Source organism: Ambystoma mexicanum, chromosome 3p (genome assembly GCF_040938575.1).
Source record: "Ambystoma mexicanum isolate Mex_15411 chromosome 3p, UKY_AmexF1_1, whole genome shotgun sequence".
NCBI classification, from domain to species: domain Eukaryota; kingdom Metazoa; phylum Chordata; class Amphibia; order Caudata; family Ambystomatidae; genus Ambystoma; species Ambystoma mexicanum.
In genome coordinates, this window is record NC_090925.1 from 440313715 (window position 1) to 440333361 (window position 19647).

Genomic DNA, 19647 nt, shown 5'->3' on the forward strand with positions numbered 1-19647 from the left:
AGAGCGGTCCTCATCCTTCTGCCTGTGACTCGTGCGGCGTGAGATGATGGTTGGAGCCTGGTTGGTTCCGAAGTGCATACAATGCCAGTGGTAGACTGTGCAGCCATCCCTTTTTTAATGTGAGCTTCAACTTGGCTATCCTCTCCTTTAACAGGCCGTTGAGCCGCTCACATATACCATTGCCCTCTGGATGATACGCCAACGAGAACTTGTGCTTTATACCAAGCAACAAGCTGATATGCTCGAAAACTGCATTAACAAAGTGAGCCCCGTTGTCTGATATCATTACCTCGCACACCCGCCATCTAGGGAACACTTCCCTCACTAGAAATTTGACAGCACAGGTAGGATCTGGGTGTACACAAGGACCTGCTTCTATCCATCTAGAGAATGGACACACCACCACAATTAAATACCTGTACCCGTTGCACACTTGAATCATGTCACGTAGTCAATATGCAAGTGCTGGAATGGCCCATTTGAACGCAACATGCTCTGTTAAATTCGGTATAAACCAGTCTTCTGCGAGTGTTGCAGCAAGATTTTCTTTTGACATATGTATAGGGTAGTGTAATTGCTCCAATGCTACTTTCAGTAGGGCGACAGGCATTACTGGTTTACCAGTGCTGTCTTGCCTCCACAACCCATCAGAGGGGTTTAAGGAACACCCTTGACAATTCCACACATTTTTCTCCTCCTGAGGTGCCTCCCCTTGGAGTTCCATTAGCTGAGTCTGCCCCATGTTGCTATAGGCCTCTGGTGTGGCTCGTGATACCATCATACGCTCATGGGTACGTTCCACCTCCACGTCCATGATTGTTTCATCCTTGAATGCCATGCGCTTGGCTTCCGTATCCACTTCATGATTTCCACGTGACACAAAATCTGTCCCTTTGGTGTGGGCAGTGCATTTCACGACCGCTATGCCCACTGGGAGCTGTAGTGCTTTTATCAACCTGTCCAATAAGGCTGCATGTTGCACTGGCGTGCCATCCGCTCGGAGGTAGCGCCTCCTTTTCCAGCGTGCTAAGCCTGCGTGCACAGTAGATGTCACATAGGCAGAGTCACTGTACACTGTTACTTCCTGGTCTGCATGATTCTCAATGGCGAGTATCAGCGCCAATAGTTCAGCTTGCGCAGAATAGTGAGATGGTATTCGTGCACTGACGAGTACCTGGAACTCTCCATTTGCTAGGTATTTTATCACAACCACACCTGTGTATCTTTGTCCATCTTCTTGGTCGATTCTAGATGAGCCGTCAATAAACACAATCTCACCACCTGCCAGGGCATTTTCTTTTACCCTGGGGATTTCATCATAGAATTCCTCATAATTCACACAGTCATGTACGTGTTCTCCCTCTGTGACCAGCTCAGCTATGAACGTAGCTGGATTCACAGTTTTACATCGGACTATTTTGATCGATGGGTTTGAAATAATCACTTTATATGCAGATGCTCTCTGAGAAGTCAGCGTGCCCTTTGGCTTCTCTATTATGGCGAAAACGAGTGCTCGACATACAATGTCATGTAGCACTCCATCACAATGCATGACGCCTTTTCAATGGCGAATGCGGCAGCAGCTAGATTTTGTTCGCATGGAAAGTGGCCCTTCATGACAGGTCCAGACTCCCGCTGTAATATGCTAGGGGCTTGTACCCCAGTGAGGTTCGCTGCGCGAGCACTGCCGTCATAAAATTACCATCGGTGTGTGACAACAGGTAGAATTCCTCTGCATAATTAGGAATCCCGAGAACTGGGGCCTTACAAATCGCCTCCTTGAGTTCTGCAAACCCCTTTTCCATTGCCTCAGTCTATTTGATTGTTTTCCCTTGTCGCCTAGGCCTTCTTTAGGGCCTGAAACAAGGGCTTGGTATACAAGCTGTAGTCGAAGACCCATGCTCTGACATAATTGCACAGGCCTAAGAAGCTTTGCATTTGTTTTATTGTGAGCGGTTTAGCCGTGTTAATGATAGCTTCAGCCCTTTCTGGAGTTACCTTTTTCCCTTCATGTGAGATTAGCTGTCCTATGTACAGCACCTCTCGCTGACAGTATTGTAGGTTTTCCTTGTCAACTTTATATCCTTTTTCAGCCAGGATAGTCAGTAGCTGGACAGAGTCATGCCTGTATTTTTCCTCAGTGACGCTGTAGATCAGAATGTCATCCACATACTGCAAAACAACACTGTATACTGCAATATAGCTTAGGTCCATCTGCAGGAATCTGTTGAGTTTGGATGGAGACTCACAGTACCCCTGTGGAAGCCTTGTGCTTTTCAGGCGCATTTGCCTGAAAGTAAATGACGTCAGGTCTTGTGAGTCACGGTGCAACGGGATTGAGAAAAACACATTTTTCAAGTCAATCACCGTGAAATATTTTGCCTCAGTGGGTATGTTGCATAGAATTGTGGATGGATTAGGGACTAGAGGGAATTCAGCTTCAACTATATTGTTTAATGCTCTTAAATCTTGGATTAAACGCCAAGACCCTCCCTTTGATTTCTTGACAGGGTAAATCACTGTATTGCAAGGTGATTCTGACATCACTAGGATGCCCTGCTCCATCGTGGCGAAATTGTCTTCGCGATCCCTTCATCTGCCTCTCTGGACATAGGATATTGTCGTGCTCTTGGTAAAATTGCTCCTGGTTTCAGTTTAATTTTCACTTCACCTGCCCCCTTCAGGAGGCCTATGTCATAGGGCCCTGTAGTCCATACTGCGACAGGCTCTTGGGCCATGCCGTCATCAAAGTATTTTGGACGTATCAGTGCCAACATCATTGTCTATGGCACCTCCCGTTTGATCATTTTGACCCAAAATATGAGACTCACTTCCACCCTTGTCTCTTCTAGGTCAGGGTGTTCTTCGAACAGATCATCATCGGTGACGTCAGTCACTCGATACCCTTCTTCGATGGCGATAATCGCACACCATTGTCTGCCTTCGTCGTCATATCCTTCCATTAATACCACTTTCCCTCGCACTGCGGCAGATTGTATCATTAAGGGAAATACTTGTCCCTCTTATTCATGCATAGGTATTCTTGGTCTGAATAGAAACTCATCAGGTGTCCTCATAGTTCTATCTTCAAGGCCTGGCAATCCCGCCATGAGCACCCGTACGCCATATGCGAAGACTTCTGGCTCTAATGGTATAGCTCTCATGGCTATACGTCCGGAGTATGCTCTGATCATTTCGCACACGTTCGAATAATGCATTCCTGGAGTGGAGCACACTATACCATTCTCAGTAAACGAGATTGCCATATTCAACTTAGTCATTAAGTCCCGACCCAGGATATTTATTGGGGTCTGACGTGAATATAATAAGGGTACATTCATTTTGCACTCTCCACAGAGACTGGGAGCACGTCTGTAAAGGAAACTCTACTGTGAGATCCTGTGAAACTCTGAGTATCTATGGCCTCGCCGGACAAGGAAAACTTGCCTTCTCGTATGCACAAGCGCATCGCACCTGTGTCAACTAAGAAGGAATATTCTTTAGCCCCTATGACGACATTCACCCTAGGTTCCCTATTAGGGTCTGGTGTCACTGATAGGATAGAACACATCAGAGTCCCCCGAGAGCTGTTCTATTTCATATATAAGTTCGGCCCACTGTATACTTGCTGATTTCCCCCATTTCCAGGGTTGACTCCCCCTCCGGAGCTTGGGCCCTGCGACATTTGCGGTGGTGCCTGCTGGGATTATCCTTGCAGTACGTTCCCCATGTGCGAGGGTTGAACCACTTGCTGCGCACCTTCCTGCAATCCTGACACCTCCTGCTGCACTGTTGGATTTTGGGCACTGCCCTGGTGTGGGACAGCAGACTGATTCACCATGCCTATTCCCATTCCTTGACCGTTTTGCCACATGCCTTGGCTTCCGCACATGCGCGCCACATGTCCTGTCATTCCACACAGCCAACACACTGGCGGTGGTTAGGCCATCTGTTCATCTGGCGTAACTGGACTGCCCATCTGTGCGTTCTGAAAGCCACCTTGATTATTCTCAAAACCTCCTTGGTTACCTTGAAACCCACCCGATTAATCTGCCATCCTCGTCCTCCAAAACCCCTTCCCCTCAGTTAAAATCCTGTGCTACCCTGATTATTCAGCGATGGGTTAGTCGCTTGCTGTGTGCGTGGCTTAGCTGGGCTTGTCAGCATTGCTCCCTCGAGAGAATAATTTGAGAGTTTCTTTTGCACCAGCTTTGCCTCCTCACCCTTACGAGTTGCTTCCTTTTTCCAATTCTTTTCTTGCAACAATCTGCAGTAATGTGCGATTGTCAATTGTATTTCAGCCCATGGTTTAGCTTCTATTCCTACCAATTTCTTGAGCTGTTTTTGTACTGGCTCAGGCAACCCGTGGCATAATATATGGTAGAATACAGGGATAGATTTCGTCCAAGACTCATGCGTTTCGAGCACCCACGCGTCTTGAAAATTCTGGATATAAATCCACGGATCCTCTGACTCTTTCATTTCTGAGTCATTATAGCCCCCATATAAGAAGTGTCTGGATATAGCGTTTGCAGCGCTTTCCACACTGCTGCTCTACAATTATTAAATGGCGCTCCTTCATGGGAGGTGTTAATTAGGGTTACCCTAGGGTAGCCTGCCCGTTTCCATACATTGTCTGATCTTTCACCAAGTATGGCAATTAGGAGGCCCTTAATGTCCCCTATTGCTAAGGTGACACCCCCGTCATTTTCTCTAACTCATGTATCCACTTCCCGGCTCCTGATGTCAGCATTGGAAGCTTATTTTTTAGGTTTTCTCGGTCCATGTGTTGCCATGGAATACATTGTGGTCTTGCTCCCCCCTTTTCTAGCTGCGGAAATTGGAAGGTGCAGTCTTCCTTTTCTTTCCCCATAGCTCTCCGGTCTATCACTGGTGTGGCATTTCTGCCTTGCCGTCTCCCTGACAATGCTCTTAATCTATCTGCATAGGCAGGTGCTGACGCCCCCCTCTGACCGTGGGGTGTTCCTTCATGCCGGCCGGACTGCGGGGCAGACTTCAGTGCCCTGCTTGTGGACTCGCTAGCATCTGACCATCGTACCCTTCGGTCCCCTGGAAGCTGTTTTCCGCACCGTCTCCCTTCCTCGTGTGCATCATCCTCCGTTTCCCCACCAGAGTCAGATTCTGAATACTCCCAGTTCAAACAACTCCTTGCATCTTCTTCGTCCTGACCAATCTCCAGTCTGTCTAGGGACAGTCCCCTGTTCCCACTACTTCGGGTGACATCCTCTGTGTCATATAGCTGAGTGCTCTCCAGGCGCTCCTCTTCCCTTCCCCCATGGGATCTCTGTTCTAGCCCCATCTCATTGTATATCTTATCAATTGTTTCCCTGATGCTTCTGGTGTCAAAGTCATCCTCAATATTTGTCCCACTCGTACCTGGTAACGAGTCATGTACAGGAAAGAATTCTTCTATGTCTTCCCATTCTACAACAGGATTGGGTTTTTTAACTTCCCGCTCCAAATATTCAAGATCTTGTGCCCTCTGTCTGCGCTTACGTTCTGCTTCCTCATCTATTTCCTTGCGCTTCTTCGCTTCTTCTCTAGCCTTGTCTACTTCCCTCATCCTTTTGTTTCTACCTTCCTTTGCCCTTCTAATTTACTCATCTTCTCTTCTCTTCACTCTCCTCTCACGTACCCTTTGCTCTTCTTCCAACCTTTGCTAATTCTGTTTGTACTGGTCGTAGGCTGCCTTCTGTTTGCGATTGAGCTGTTTCTCTTGCTCTTTGCGATATAGTTGTTCTCGCTTCAGCCTATCCTTCCTTCTTGTCCTTTCATCCCTTCTTTCCTTTTCCTTTTCTCTCTCTCTCCTTGGCGTCTCATCAGACCTCTCTCTTGGCCTTTCATCATCACTTCCTTTTCCATCTAATTTCAGCAATATCTGCCCTCCCATCCATTCGTCTTTTGCAAATGTCTCTGTTATCTCATTTTCCTTTTGTTTCTTTCCCTCTCTCTCCCTAACGAGAGATGCACAACTCTGTGCCTGATCCTTTCCTTCGTCATTGCGTCTCTCCTTGTCCCTCGGGACTGCAGAGGCAAGATTAATTTTCTGGTCCTTTTCTTTATTGTCGTCGTTACTATACATAGGCTACTCATATGTGGGGTTGCTATACCATGTGGCTGCCTTTAGTTCTCCTAATGGGTAGAGTCCCTCTGTCTTAATTCCCTCGATGGCTGGCTCAGGCAGGGCCGGTGGCGCGGTAGGCATCTCACCCCCCTCCGTGCATACGTTTAATATCCAATCTGCAGGAGGCTCTTCCTCCTTCATCTGCTCAAACATCTTCCATAGTTCTAGAACAGCAAGACGTTTCTCTAGCTTCTTGACTGTATATGTGGCATGTAGATAAGTCATCATGTGTTGTAAGACGGCTTTTGATAGGGACCCATTCTGTGGCCAAGGCATAAACATCTTGTTGGCAGTACCCTTAACCCACTCTGTGCTATACTTTTTTAATTTAGGTGCATGCTTATGTAGTTGCTTGCATAGATGCGCAAGTGGGGTGACCGCCTCCATTTGAATTTCATTACCAACAATATTAATACAGTTTGCTCTCCTTCTACTAGTATGAGCGAGCAGCAGATACGCAAGCTCCAATCCAATCTTTTCCCGCCAAAATTTATATTATCAATTAACCATCAATTCACAGAATCGCGTAAAATCAAATTTCATTTCACACAATCAACGATACAGTTATCTTACATTCAGCATACAACAGAACACATAGGACAGACACTTGACAGACTAGACGGACACCAGCTGGTCATACATATACCTGCCTTCTAATCAATACCCCGTCATGGAGTTTAAACAAACTCTTTTAATGTGTCTTTAAACGTCATTGTAGTCTAATTGTCCCTTATTATATGGCCTATGAGTTCACGTTTCGTCTGACTGCTGTATTAAAGCACAGGAACAAGGCGAATCCTTACGTTTTTCTCTTGAGTGCCCCCCTGGTAACCTTACGTTTTTCTCTCGGGTGTCCCCCCGGTAACCTTACGCTTTTCACTCGGGTGCCCCCCCGGTAACCTTACATTTTTCTCTCGGGTGTCCCCCCGGTAACCTTACGTTTTTCTCTCGGGTGCCCCCAGGTAACCTTACGTTTTTCTCTCGGGTGCCCCCCGGTCCCCTTACGTTTTTCTCTTTTATACTCGAGTTATTAACACCTTATATATATAGAGTCTTCTCTACTTCTATTTTATTTTTTCTCTGCCACTCTCCATTACCTTTCGCCTGCTTGTTCTAATGCCTACAAGACATTTGCCAAAGTAACGAGTTTGTTGTTTCACTCACCGATCGCATCTTTTCCTCTCTGGAGCTTCGGGATCACCGCCCCTGCTTTTCAGCCTCTTGCGGTCTTTTCGTACGATTGGCTGCCCATGGGAATGAGAAGGGTTATGCTTGGAAAGGCGGGCTCTTTCAGACCCACTGCAGATGTTTATGGACTTACACTATCATTGTCCACAGGAAGCTTCTCAGTCTACTCAGCCGAAATGGCGAAAGGACTCGTGATATTGCCGAAGGCCTAGAGTTACTTCGTGCCGTCGGTCTATAGGTGTCTTATAACTATATTAATCAATAATCCATAATCGATGGCTGAAACCATCCTCACGCTACCAAGTGTAAAAGAGGACGAGATATCCACTGACGGGCTCATAGGTCAGTGCTGACCCTCTAGTAGCTTTAAGACAAGATAGCTGCACCACGTGAGGGATGGGGGTGCAGGATTCACTTACTCCAACACGACTCAATAATGAGGACTCAGTGGCAAAGGGAAGTCTGTTTAATGACAAGTACATCAAACAGGGAAGCAGTTGGGAATCAGCAACGTTGCGATCACCTGTCTTACTCTGACTTCCGCAAACTTCAGTTTAACAGCAATTTTTATACACAAAACTCATCATCATTGACATCTAATTCTAAAAAACTTGTCATGCAATATAATTGGTTAGGAAAGGCAACTTAAATATAGGTGTTATATCTGTATATAATAATGGAGCATGCGGATTGGTTAGCTCTTATCGGGTGGGCGTCTACAACCCTCCCTCTACATCACACGTGATAGACGTCACTACAAGTACGACGTCTCATTGGTTCTACGATATATAGGACCCTAGATAACTTGGTCCATTGTGATTGGGCAGGTTACATCCCTAGACATACATTTCCACTTTTAATTAGCAGCATGCAGAATGGACACCCGTGTGCCTGGTGTCCCAAGTTTCACCCTGCCTCCCTTCCATCAATCAGTATCTTGGGGCTATGTGTCAATTATTTGGCTGGGCATGGCCTCGAAACTGTAGCCTCTTATCTGGAGAAGTTATGGCACCATTGGATCTGGGTGACATCAGACGTTTGTAATTCTTTGTACCTGTCTTGGTCGCATGTCTTTTCACCGTGAATCTGCTTCAGTTTCCAGCTTTTAGTATATTTAATTCTGTTTTTGGCCTCACCACCTGCATGGGCCTCCCTTATCTTGACCTTCACGGGGCAGGCTGGTATGCTCTGAAGTTTCGATTCCTGCTAGCTGACGCTCTGGTTGACCTCGATTTCCCAGGCATGAGCTGCTCTTTGTTGAGTTTCGATTCCGCTCCTTCTCCTGGCTTTGGCTGGGATATGAAACCAGGCCTGTTAGGCCTCTGGCCGCCCGGGCATACTTCTGCTTTTACAAAATGGAGTCGCACTTGTATAGCGTGCCTTATTGAGGTAGATATAGTTGGCGCTTGCCGCTCTATTCTTCTACTAAGCATTGCAAGCAGTATCGTTTTCTTAGCTTCTTGCATTCCAAGCCTAATTACACGCGTTTAACTGGTTGGTTACTTCCATCTTGTCTCATAGTAACGTTTCCTCAAGTTTTAACATCGTCTCTTTCCTGTTTCCATTATATCTATTTTCAAAGCTACTCGAACTGGCGGGCTATCTTCGATAGCCGCTTTTGTTCATTCGTGAGTCTGTCCAGGCCCTTGTGTCATTTCCACTGGCCTTCCATTACAGCTCTTTGAGTCTCTTCATGGACCGTCTGTAGGTACTCTTCATTTCGTTTCAGCGGCTGGTACGGCTGTCTGATAGGGTACCGTGCAGCCTAGGGCTGTCTGGTTATGGGCGCTTCTACCGGTATGGATCTTCTGATGTACACTGGGCAGAGTATCAGTGCAGTTCTTTGTTGGTTCATCTGCTGCTCATACATCACATACCTTGGCGAGTCTGTTCCTGGTACCTCAAAATGAGGGGCAGAGGTGCAGGCCATGTCTGGGACATCCTCTACAATCTGACCTGTCTTGGCAGTTCCTGTGCACATTGTTCTACCCTACTGTCAACTTTGAACTTCACTTTCTCACGATTCTGCCAGCTGCCTCCCAGACTTTCAGCCGTGCCTGTTACCTTCTTCTTGAGGAAAGTTTTGCCGTTTCTGCCTAGGATTCTGTCTGTTCGTTCTGCTGCTTCTCTCTTCTATCATGCTGGGCCTGCTTGGCTCTGTGGCCCCATTGATTCTGTTCCTTCTCTCTTCTTCCAAGCTGGGCTCACTTGGCTTTGCCGTACCTTACTGCTGGCTGTCCCAGCGCTGGAGGGCTGGACTCGACCGTCCACCCACTACAGGTTGCACAACCATGACAGTATCGGACCCTTCTTATAGGTTCACCCAGGCAGCTCCATGGTAGGCTTGTGCTGGTAGCCAGGTCATAGTTGTTGGACCACACAGCCCACTCTTGATGGGTCACGTAACCTCTGCACTGTTTCTCTGCTTCAAGTTTGCCAGCTCTCAGCCGACTGGTGGGATACTCTCTTGGCATCTTGCGTCTCTGCTGCACAACTCAAGTTTCTTCTCCCTCAATTAGATAAACAAGCTCAGTCGTACACTTTCAGGCTCCTTGATGACTTTCCAGCTTGCTCATTCTCCCTTCTGGAGAGAGATGAGATGCCAATTTCTTCCTACTTTACTCTTGTACTGGCTAGGGCGTTATGCCAATCCTTCTCTTTTTCTGTCTCACTCTTGCCTTCCTGCCACCAGTTTCTGAATCTGTTAAAATCAGCTTTTTGCCTCCATGTGGGACACCTTGTCCACTCTACTTCACACACTAGTCCCTCTTTAGTCTCTAATAGGTCTGGACTCCCCAGTGTAACATCGATCTGATTGACAGAGGCAGAGGAAACATTCTTCATGCTTCCCTTTGAGGTACATGGGCTCTTTTTCACCTCAGTCTTTTTAGTACCATTAAAACAAAATTAGAATTTGCTAACTGGTCCAGCTTATGTTTCTCAGCAGGTATAACAGACTTAGATGAAAGGCTATGGCTTCCATATATTTTGGTCCTTTCAGAACAATTGTCAAGGTGTCAAGGGTGAACGAGTAGGGTAGTAGTTCCATCATGGGACGAGCATCTTTAACCCCAGAAATATTTGAAGCGGTTGGCACCTTCTGGGGTTGTGGGTAAGTTAGGGTTTGCCTCTGATTCTCGTCCTTGTTCCCAAGAGGGGAGTTCCTCCCAATGAGGTCATTCCACATGTGACTACTCCTAGGGGGACTATTGGTTAGCAGCCTCACCACCCTAGCCTCATGGAAAGGGTAGAAGTGACAGAAGTAGGTGAATCATCACATTATAATGGTGCTTGTTGGTCAGTACAAGAATATCCTTGACTTTACACATACATTCACATTTACAATGAATCAAATAATATTTTTCCCTATGACACCAACACATTGTAGAATCAAAGAACCATTTCAGGTTTCCTGCTTCGCAATCTGGTGTTGTGGTTTACTAATGTCTGTTAAATTTGAACTATCCTTAAACAACTTGGAATTAGAATTCTGCTGGTTTTGACTCCCTCAGCAATCCTGAGAAAATATTTTCAGATTGCACTGACAAAATATAAGTAGCCCTCCCTTTCAAATCACATATGAATCTCACTGTTCAATGTCCGAATAAAGGGTTGCATGGGATATACATTCACACTATGTTTATGTGACTAGAAATTACCATTACTTATTAAATGTATATGGCCGTCACAGAATACACTTTATCAAACATATCGTTGTTAGGCCTCAGTATGGGGCCCACAAACCATAGTCGAAATTCAGCTGTATCTGTCATAGCGGTTTATATAACATTTTGTAAGATTGATTTTTAAAGAGTAGCTCCACGAACGCAAATAATGATATCTATATCATTGCGCTCACAAATCAGAAAGGTATGTTAAATTGTATTGAATTGACATTTCATTCAACTTTATATGCAGTGGGTTTGCATTGTTTAATGTATTTTGATAACACCTTCACAAAACACCCCCTTTCCGGAATTTAGCAGGGAATTCGTTATATAAAGCATATATAAATTATTTTTAAGGACATCTTATGCATACTTTTGATTGGTCTTTAAATGTAAGAATCCAGGAGAAATGCTCATGTGTTCCCCAGGGGTGCCTCTTTCCTCGTTAAGTTGCCTTGTGGACAGGAATGATGCCCTAGAACATGAACCTTGCTTTCTCCAGGTGCTATGATGGTTTATTTATTTAATCCATTTAATAGGAACAGTTTTTGTTCTTTCCTATAGCTCTTTCCAGTGTCAAAATGCCATCTATATGCTCCCACTAAATTGAAAATGTCCAAAAGTCCCACCTTATGTCATAATTATGCCACACCATGTTATTGACCAAGATCTTCCAGTGGCCTACAGCATAGTTAGACACTCTGATTATTATATCTGTACTTGTAATCAGAAAGATGTGGGCTCCAAAACTCCTAATCACTTTAGACAACAATGTTCTTTTTTCTGCATCATTAATGATACCAATATGCTAATTTAATTAAACCAAAGATGATTGCAATCAGTGCTTTCACCCGCACGTTGGATATACAACTTAACTGTTTGGCATATTGCTTCATACATGTATGAGTATTTTGTCATTTTGTTAATTATTAAGAATCATACACACTGTGTATTTGGTGAGTGAGTGATATTTGCATTTGCATTTAGGGTCAATCGTAAATATGTTCTTGTTAAAAAAGAAGGAAAACATGTATGCCTATACTTGCCCAGTGATTCAACTTGGAGCCTTAAGGTTCACACACGAGTTGAATAAACATCCCTTTCTGAGGCCTTGATTAATGATTAATGTGAGTCAGTTGACAGTACTCTTTGGTTCTCACTGTATTAGTGACACACACATGGTGGGTTTTATGGTGATTGATGCTTCAACATTTCATGTTAATTGCAATGAAGTAGTTTAAAGATAACTTGTGAATCTGACCATCTGTTTACTCTAGGTATCAATCTGTACATAAACTGATAATCTTATTTTCCTGAATTTTTGAATATTTTTATAGCACTCTCTTCTGGAAGACTCACAAAGGTTAGCGGGATTTGCTCCACTTTGAAACCCAGGTGAAGTCAGCACAATTTTACGCTGAATCAAACACCAAGGCTATTCAAAAGAATCACTGCTTTTCTACATGTTATACTGTAGAATATTTTTGAAGTGCCCCATATTATTGTATGCTTTGTAGAATAAGTTGTTGGAGAAATAAAACATTATATGATGTATATTTGGGTGTACAACAATACAACAATACATGCATGCACATGCCATTCAGGACACTTGGAAACATTCCATCTATAAAATGTCATGTTTTTGAATTTTCTGTATCATTGTTCCGCTCAACTGGTCTCTGCGGTGATGTTGGGGCACGGTTGGAGCCTTCTCTAGACTTGGCTCCCCAGGATCAGACTTCTTCCCCAGCTTCTGTAGAATGGACTGCGCTGGTTGCTGATACTGCCCCTGAGAGAATACAAGAGGTAGTGAGATTGCTGCGGTTGGACAGTGCTGTCCCTCAAACCCTTCTTCCCAGAATGAGGTGAGCATGCGTCTACCCATATAGTCTCACCTGTTTATTTATGAGGATGAACTCTCCGTCCTGCTTCTCAACTGTAGGGGCGCCTTTAATAGGCCTAGTTACTTCACTGGCCCGTGTGCGTGGCAGCCCAGACCGGCTGCGGCTGATCCACTTCAAAGGTAAGTGTTTGTTAACAATGATTATTGTCCGTATTCTTTTGCAATGTCTTTTTTCTGTGATTATCGCCTGTAACCCTTGTAATGTCTTTCCTTCTCCCCAATGGGTGTGATGAAGAGCCCAGCGGAGTTGCAGTGTTGGAAGTGAGTCCACACGGGTGCCAGAGGAGGTTACGAGGTCCCCAGTAGAAGGTAAATTGCGTTTTAAGGTCAAGCGCAAGGATCGAGTAGTGCACGACCTAGCGTAAAGTCTTTATGTAGTTTCTAACCTTGTTTGTCCTTTTCTCCTGCAGGGATGGCCTGGCGACATCTGACGAGAGGCAGCTATCTGAAGACCTGCTGGTGATTAGTGGATGGATGGATCAGCGAGGATGCTGGGCGGGAAGAGCTCCCGCAGAGCTAGACGCCTGGAACAGGTGAGGAAGCGCCTTGACTGCGATGACCGTTGGAATCAGTTAAGATGCACTGCAGGCGATGGGATTGCAGGAGACAGGTAAGATGCGCTTCAGGCGATGGTATGGCTGGAATCAGGTAAGATGCGCTTCGGGCGATGGTGTTACTGGAGTCAGGTAAGCTGCACTTCAAGCGATGGTATTACTGGATTCAGTTAAGGTGCGCACTGAAATGATGTGCTGGATTCAGGTAAGCTGCGCTTCAAGCGATGGTATTGCTGGAAGCAGGTAAGAGTGCTTCAGGTGGCGGTGAGCGTTACGCTTTAGTTGATGGAGCTACTGGTCATGACAATCATGCTCCTTGTTCTCTGGTTAACAGGATAACATATTTGACAAATTTTGGGTCTCTTTGCGCTTGTAGATATGAAGTTCTATTTTAAACTGGTGCCTTCGGCATCTCCAGCTTTCACTTGGCATTGGTAGAAAAAAGAAATACCTCTGGGTGGAATGAACTAAAAGTTCCAATGTGCATTATCTCTCAGGTGTGCAGGTGATTGCCTGTGCCCTGCAAGTGCACCCTTGCTGCGACAGCAAATAAGAGGCGGAAATCGTAACAGACATTTTCCATCTTTCTGGCACCTCTTTAATTTGACACATTCTCCATTTGGCTTTAAATCCGACAACATTGAGCTGCATGCCTCACAATTTCAAGAAGCATGACAGTTCGCTGCATCCGTTTACTTATAGAAACAGTTGTGGGTTCCATTTATCTTCACAAGGCCAGTATCCCCATGTAAAAACACTCATGCTGTCTTTTCCCACAATATCAGTAATATTGTCTTGACACTGTTAAACACATGTACTTGCAGGCTAAGCCACTGAAGGTCAGTATTCCATGTACAATCACTCACAATGTCTTCACCCATGAAGTCAGTAATAATACCCTTCCATGTTCCATTACGAAAACCTGTACATGCCCTCCCCAACAGTACCCTTGCACCAGTTCCAACGTTCAAATGACCCCCAGAACTTCTCTCTGTTCAGTAATTGCTCACAAAGACTAAGGGGGTCATTACAAGGTACGCAGTAAGGGATACCAGGCACCGGTAAGGAGACCGGTGCCGGTAATCCCATACCGCCCTATTCCAGGGTCCCTTGGCGGGACCACACATCCCTTACGGGTCCCGCTAAGGGACCAGGGTGCTAATAACGGGCTTGCAAGTCACAAGCCCGTAATTAGCGCCCTCCCCATTCCCATTGAGCCCTATGGGGAATGGCATGTTCAATGGGGACTTACCGTTCCCGCCAGGGTCGGACTACACCGGTAAATCCCTATTGAACTACACCGGTGCCGGACCCGTTATTGGTGGCAGTCATAGCGCAAATAGCGCCATGACTACCACCAATCTCTGAATGAGGCCCTAAATCTTACTCAAGTTGCATTTATAGACCCATCCACTCTCAAATATCTATACATATGCACTAACACATGCAAATACAGACACATTCACTTCACAAATTCCTACAAGGTTGTAACCAGCACACACACACACACACACACACACACACACACGCACACACGCACACATGCACGCACGCACGCACGTACGCACGCACGCGCACGCACGCACGCACGCACGCACACACACACACACACACACACACATTCACATTATTAAACACTTACTTTCAAGTAGTCACAGTGGCCAAGTCTCCCTTTAGATGGCCCCATCCAGGCACGTGCTGAACTGCACACAGCTCCTGATCTCATCCTCTCTCTCCCTGCTCTTAATCAGGCTAGGGTGATATCGGCATTCTGACCCTACACCTCGCTTGAGATATACATGGAGAGGGTGGGCTGAAGAGGCATTTATTTCCCTCCAGGGACTAGAGTTCCTGTGCCCATTCAGTGAAATAAATGTTGCATCATGAGAAGATGTCTCCATAATGACTTTCAGAATGCTGTATAAGAGTCACTGCCAGGGGACTGATAGCCTGTGGTCATGGTCCATGTACAGCACTTTGGAAGCAATAGGAACTCTACTATTCTTTGCATTAGCAAATAATCTTAATCATTTTAAATTATTTGCAAATGCAAAGCCCACATAATGCAAGATCTTATTTTTTGTTAGTCAGATTCATTTTCGGGACTTCAGTCGCAAGTCAGTCAAATCTGTCCACTTTTCTTGAATAAGTGGAATCTACTTGAATAAGTACCTGTCTAGAATGAGTGTGCTTGTTTTTTTCATGGCTTGTGTCCTCAGTATTTATATTTTGCTTATTTATAGTTGGATTCTTTATTCATGGTTTTGTAACACACTAAATACATACAAAGTTACTTCAGAGTTCTAAAATGTTACATCAATATTTGCTGTGTGTTAGTGTAACCAGGAGCCTGTTTGTTGTCTTTTTTTATTGTGGTAGTAGGTATGGCACTAACAACATGCATTGTGTCCGCCTCCGAATTGTGATACTGAAGTATGCAGTGTTGCAAAAGAGAGGCAAGACGCTGACAGCCACAATTAAAAGAGTGAACATAAGTGCACTTTATGCTCTCTGCTGAGGTCTTAGGACCTCGGACCCTGAGAAGGCCCAATACCAGTGAACACGTTGTTCTATGTGCTAGATAACTGGGTCACCGTGAAATCATAAAATACGGTGCATTTCCGTTTGTGAGCTCCTTAATGAGTGCAGTGCCTCATGCACCTTCTTCTGGTAGCCCTATCGTTATGGCCGTTTCGTTTTGGTGTTCCATAGTGTTTGAAGATAGGTTCCCTTTGAATGAAGTGCTATGCTATTCCAAGAATCAACTGCATATACTGCTCCTTTACATACGTGTTCTGCAATTGCCTCTTTGAGTTAAAAGGGGGGAAAACGGTGCAGTCCAAACCGCGTGGTTATTTTAGAACTTGTACCAAACCCGGAAAGCACTGCCTTTTTAGTGCCCACTTTTAGTGGCAAGCATTCCAAGTGAGACACATGAAGCCAGTGATGCCCTATATTATCAGCTCCGGTGTATGTGCTATGACAAAGTGTTCAAGCATCATTTAATGCTTGAACACACCAAACCAAAACATGGAATAACCATTCACCATGAATGATAAATGAAAATTCACTAACATCATGTTTAAAGACTTTGGCAGAATGATACATCATTCAATAGGAATAATTGAGCTGAGCAGGTGCGAGTTCCTTTTCCTGGTTTCCAATAGCCAATTCCTTACTCTATGTGTATGAGTGTTTTAGTTTTGTCTTGAAGCCTGTATCCGAATTTGTCTAGTTTGGCAGAATACATACATCATTCAATGGGAATAATTGAGCTGAGCAGGTGCGAGTTCCTTTTCCTGGTTTCCAATAGCCAATTCCTTACTCTATGTGTATGAGTGTTTTAGTTTTGTCTTGAAGCCTGTATCCGAATTTGTCTAGTTTGGCAGAATACATACATCATTCAATGGGAATAATTGAGCTGAGCAGGTGCGAGTTCCTTTTCCTGGTTTCCAATAGCCAATTCCTTACTCTATGTGTATGAGTGTTTTAGTTTTGTCTTGAAGCCTGTATCCGAATTTGTCTAGTTTGAGAGAAACTGCATGTCTATAAATATATGCAATATCTCTTTGTGTCACACTGAGCATTATTCATCCTTGTTCGCATTCACTGCTGTCTCAACATCATATAATATACTTTTGCCTTTGACTGAAATACCATCTACCGCACTGAAGAGCTATCCAGCATGCAGTAATGGCTCTAGCCAATGTCCACACTCGTATCTTTGCACCAGTGTTTTAACAGAAGGTTTTAAGTTGTTCTTCATGGTTGAGCCATATCCATGAATTAAAAGGAGTATCCAATGCAGTAATGTGGAAAATATTGAGGATGTGGGTTCGGATATCGTCAACTGTAGGTTAATTGGGAAACAGGTTGTCACATTCCAGGAAATGCTTGAGGAATCCTCTTTTAAAAAGTTCCTTCATTACGTTATCCTCTATGCTGCTTAATTGGTGCTTCACAGCAATTGGTCTTCAATTTTTTTCTAAGAGTGCAGGGGCAAGTTGAGACTGTGCAACCATGACGGGGACAACCAGGTTAAAGCAATTCTCCTCCCAGATCATTTTCTTTCAGTTTTGTTACACCTTTCTTGTCTGCCGCTCCTCTGCCACCTGGCTTCCCCGCAGTCCACCTACCCGGGCACAGCCATTCCGCACTTCACTACACCTGAAAAATTCTCATGATCTGCAGTGTAGGGGATTAGGGTGCTGCCCTTCAAGACAGTGTTAAGAGAACATAATTCCAAAGAGAAAGCTTTGTATGTGGCACCTGCTTCTTAGGTCCATTTTCACTTTCAACAACGTCACTGCTAGAACTCTGACCTATGCTAGTGTAGATATGGCTAATGATATATTGCCATTGGTTTAATAAAAAAGACAGTGATTTGTTTGGATGAAACTGAACAAAATATTCCTCTTCGAAATGGTTGTTGAACTTTTTTTTCACACACTATTAAACATGAGCAAACCTTCTCAAAAGTGATCTACGGGCACACAAAATCTCCTAGTGAGATTTCCAAGAGTCATACATCTTCTTGGACATTTGGGAGATGTTTGGGCACGTTTGGGCTGATTCTTGGGAAGGAAAACATACACAAAATAAATTAAAAGTCTTCAGAAAGGGGGAGAATGTTTAGGGGAAGGCAGGGGTTGGCTGAGGATTGGTGGAGGAATTAGCAAGAGGAAAACGAGTCCTGTGTGCATCTGTGAATGTTATCCAAGCAGGATGGCATAGTCAACTTTGCAGTAGGATATCTCAGTAGATGAGTCTGGGTAAGAAGAACTCAGTCTCTCATTCTTCTGAAGCTAATGAAATTAGGAAAGTGGAAATATGGAATTGTAAGATTGCATTTTAGACCAGCAGAATCCGTCAAATGTCACACATGCCTGGGTCTGCTTTTCACTGTTCAGAGGACAGCACATTGTGTATTTTGGGGTTTAGAATATTACAGTTTAGAGCATTGACCTCTGAAAGCCCTATATGGCTGGAGAAGAGCAACTCTTGCATTAGGGTTACATTCTGTTGTATATGCTCCAATGGGGGCTACTGAGGTATTTTTTTAATAATAGGGATAGTTCATGGCTTCATGTCAATGACCTCAGAATGGCCACTAGGACTGAGGCAGAGTCTGTCACATGCCAAACATTCATGATGTAGACTGAAACCTTCTAAAACAGAGGTCTTCAAACTGTGGGGCGCATCACACCAGGGAGGGCATGACCACATCTGGAGGGGATTTGGGGGGACAAGAGCCCAGCATGAAATGTAAAAATAAAAGATGTTTTTTTTTTTTTAGATTGAAGGAAATAGGCAGGGGCGGCTCACATGGTCACATTCATTCCTTTAGTTAAAGACTGTTTGAATAATACCCAAGGGGGTTTATTTGATAAAATGTTAGCAAATTGTGATATTTAAAGAATATTTATTCAGCAACAATGGTCAAAACTACTAGCTAAATAGTGAAGTAACTCATCAAACTGGCCCACATTGGCCAGAAACGTGGCCCTTTTTGACTGGCCTACACTAGCATTTTGCGTTTTTGGTATGGGCATTGCTTTATAGGCCAGTCCGAGCCTGGCGGCTCATCCATACTGGTTGAGGGGGTTTCCACCCAGTGGCCCCCTCACCCATTATGGAGGAGCTGAGGAGCCAGCCAGTGAAACACCCAACACTCCCTCAGCTGCTTTTTTGCAGCTGAAGGAGTGCTCCTGGGCTGACTGAATTGTCAAAGGGAAACAATGTTTCCCTTTGACAGTTCAGTTCTGCAGCCACACCTGCTCACTAAGCCATGCAAGGCCGGTAGTTGTTTTGCTTTGCCAGCCTTGCTGCGTTTATGCTAGTGTTATGAGTGAGTGTATGGTGACGGGTGCTCATATGAATGATAGAGTGATTGTTGTGTGAATGTGTGTGTTTGTGTTTGTGTGTGTTTGTTTTGGCCTGTTCAGCTGATTTTGGCTAGTAAGGGGTAGGGCGGAAGGAGGGTTGTACAACAAAGGCATTGTTGCACAATCCCCCTACCCACCTGCCAAAATCAGTTCTCCTTCCGAGGCACTGTGCAGCCCAAGGGACAGGGATGGTATTTTTTTTTACTGGATATCTATCATAGATGTCCAGTCAAAAATACCATGCTTTCCCCCTTGGCCCCCCAGTGCCAATTGCAAACTGTTTGGCTTTTTACCAATTTTTTAA